We start from the raw sequence: 3,466 nt of genomic DNA, 5'->3' as shown, positions 1-3,466 counted from the left end.
CATGAATTATTATTTTTGTGCTATATTTAAAAGCTCCTTGTGAAACCTAAGACACTCTAGATTTTCCTCAGTGATTTCTTCTAGAAGACTTAAATTTTTTTTGTTTTGAGTATATGATATCTTTTGAGATAATTTTTGTGAATGGTCTTTGTGACACTTTCTCACCATCAAGTAGGATGTTAGTTATTGGGTTCGTGTCACATGTTCTCTACCAAACTGAAGAAGTTCCTAATCTCAATCTACTGAACTTTTTTTTAAAAATGAACTTTTGTTGGATTTTGTCAACTGCTCTTTCTACATCAATTGATATAATTTTTATTCCTTATCTTCTTGACATGGTTGATTACATTGATTTTCTTTTTTAAATTTTAGTGTTTTAAAAGTTAACATGGGATTATTAACAAAATTTAAAGTTAACACTATTGGTAACTGAAGGAAGGAATAGATTACATTTATTTTAAAATTTTGAACCTATCCTGCATACCTGGAATAAATTCTTCTTGGTCTTGGTGTAAAATTCTCTCTATTGCTTGTTTTGATTTGCTAATATTTTGTTGAGGACTTCTGTATCTATATTTGTGAGTTATAATGTTCTATAGTTTTCTTTTCCTGTAATATGCTTACCTAGTTTTCTGTTAGTTAAGGATGGCTTTACAGAATGAGTTAGGAAGTATTCTAACTGCTTCTCTTTTCTGGAAATGTTATGGGGAATGGAAGTAATTTCTTTCTGAAGTTTCTGCTAGAATTCACTATCATTTCATCAATGTTTTAAAAAATAACTGTTTCACCTATCAAAACATTTTCACAAGTCACTGGATTTTGGGGATAAAAAGCTTTAAAATGTTTTGTTTAATTTCTATCAGTTTTACTATATGTATTTAAAATTATTTATTGATCTTTATACAAATAAATAGTAGTGTGAGGATAAATGGTAGTGTGAGGCTATGAATCATTTTAGGTCATAAAGATTGAAAATATTTATCTAGTTGGGTATTCATATTATTATTATGGAGGCATTCAGGGAGCTATAAGATAGATGTATAATACTTCTATCACCCAAAGAAGGCGATTCCCCATCACTTCTTCTTTCAGTGGAATACAGTCTTTTGTTTCTTTTCTTCCCTTTTGGTCTATTTCATTTCTCTCTCCTTCTCTGTACTTTCTCTTTTCATACACATAGAAGAAGACTTGTAAAGTTCCCTGCTTCACGTCTGGCTCATTCTTGAGATCCCAGTAGACACTGCTACCCCATTAGGATACTTGAAGTAAAAACCAGAATTCTCAGAGGAAAACAAACTAATAGGTTTATCCTATAGAAGACTTCTGCTAACCCTATCAATTCTGCTTCAGATGCAGGGGGACTCAGTGACACGATAGTGCATTGTTTCAATGTGCCAAAGTTTACATATCCATTCACATACTGAAAAACATCTTGCTTGCTTCTCTGTTAATTTCTTGATGGCTTCTTTTAGCTAAGTTTGCACTGTTCCTATTTCTATTTCTGCAGTTTCACTGGCTACATGAAACTGGGAAACCAAACTTGTATTTCAGAGTTTATCCTCCTGGGACTCTCAGAAGAGGTATTATTGCAACCTCTCCTCTTTGGGCTCTTCCAGTTCATGTACCTGGTTCATAACTGGTTCCCAGTTCATGTTCCTCCATTGGGAACTTTCTCATCATTTTGGCCATTATCACTGACTCCCTCCTCCACAAACCCATGTTATTCTTTCTCTTCAGCCTATCTTTTTCAGACATGTGTTTCACCTCTACCACCATCCCAAAGATGCTGTGGAACATCCAGACTCAGAGTCAAGTTATCACCTATGAAGGCTGCATCATACAGATGTATTTTTCATGCTTTTTTGGGTTATTAGACAACATCCTCTTGACTGTGATGGCTTATGACCAGGTTGCAGCCATCTATCACCTATTGCAGCACATGATCACCATGAACCCTAAGTTTTGTGACCTCCTGCTTCTGACATCCTGGTTAGTGAGTGTCCTCAACTCTCTGTTACATGGCTTAATGATTTTGCGACTCTCTTTTTGCACAAAATTAGAAATTCACCATTTTTTTGTGTGTGAACTTTATGAGGTGGTTCAGTTTTCTTGTTCTGACACTTTACTTAATGACATGATGATGTATTTTGCAAGTGGAGTTCTGGTTATTGTTTCATTCACTGGTATCCTTTTCTCTTACTCTAAGATTGTATCTTCCATTTTGAAAATTTCGTCCACGAGAGGCAAGTATAAAGCATTTTCCACATGTGTGTCTCACCTCTCAACTGTCTCCTTGTTCTATGGTGCAAGCCTTGGGGTGTATCTTAGCTCTGCTAGCACACAAAACTCCAGGGCAACTGCAGTGGCCTCAGTGATGTACACTGTGCTCACACAGTGACTGAACCCTTTTATCTACAGTCTTAAAAACAAAGACATAAAGCAAGCCCTTAAAACACTCTTCAGTAGAGAAACATTCTCAACATAAAGGAAGTATTTGTATGAAGATAGAGACTTTTTCTTGAATAACAGTTCTCAAAACCCTAAAAGATCTAAATCATCATTAATATTATCAGTGACCAGAAAGACAATCTGAAATTTATTTAAAGAGTTCAGTTTCTTTCATTTTTCATACATTATAAGCAATGGCTTCTTCCTGTATTTTCTTTAAAATTTTCATCTCTTATTATATTCTCTGGACTCAGTGTGGGAAATAGAATCTACCACCTAAATTTTCAGAAGTATATAATACAGGAAATTTAATGCTTAAAATATTATAGGACTGGCTGGAGGAATCATTGTGCAATGCTTTCTCTACCAGATGAAAGCAACTGTCCTTCATATGATCTTCTGTTGATGACAAACCATTTGACATATCAGAGGCTGTACAATAATGACCAGGGTTTCAGTTAATCCAATTTGTGACTCTATCACATCCACAATAGGAAAAGCAACTGGAGTCACCATCTGATGAAGTTTACAATAATTTGCATCTACTTTTCTACAATGACTGACAGGTAGATTGCAGCCTTGTGAGAGACCAGGGCTCAGAGAACCCAGCTAAGTCATGTTCAAATTCTTGACTGATAGAAACTTTAAGATAATTGATGTGTGTACATTTTCTAAGTTTTGTGGGAGAATTTGTTACACAAAAATATGGATAAATAACACAGAGTTGTGGAAAACTAGTATAAGTTTTATATGTTTACATAAGATGACAAAATGAACCAACCCTTTGAAAAAAATTTGTTATTCCTTGTAAAAGTATACAGGTTTACAGGGTATGTGTACCTGCTTAGTCATTCTGTCATGCCTAACTCTTTGCAACCCAGTGGACTTTAGTCCTCCAGGCTCCTCTCTCCATGGAATTTTCCAGGCAAGAATACTGGAGGGGGTTGCCATTTTTCTCTCTCGGGAATCTTTTTGACCCAGGGATTGAACCCACATCTCTTGCATCTCCTGCATTAGC

The 3,466-nt window shown here is 35.3% G+C and overlaps 1 pseudogene; it reads left to right on the top strand.

The window, feature by feature from the left end:
- The first annotated feature begins 1,520 nt into the window (after positions 1–1,520).
- LOC139032722 (olfactory receptor 7A17-like) lies at positions 1,521–2,485 on the top strand (annotated as a pseudogene).
- The last annotated feature ends 981 nt before the right edge of the window (positions 2,486–3,466 follow it).

The sequence above is a fragment of the Odocoileus virginianus genome, chromosome 3 (assembly GCF_023699985.2).
Source record: "Odocoileus virginianus isolate 20LAN1187 ecotype Illinois chromosome 3, Ovbor_1.2, whole genome shotgun sequence".
Classification (NCBI taxonomy): Eukaryota; Metazoa; Chordata; class Mammalia; order Artiodactyla; family Cervidae; genus Odocoileus; species Odocoileus virginianus.
Note: the sequence above shows the minus strand (reverse complement) of the source record. Positions and strands in the feature narration are given on the sequence as shown.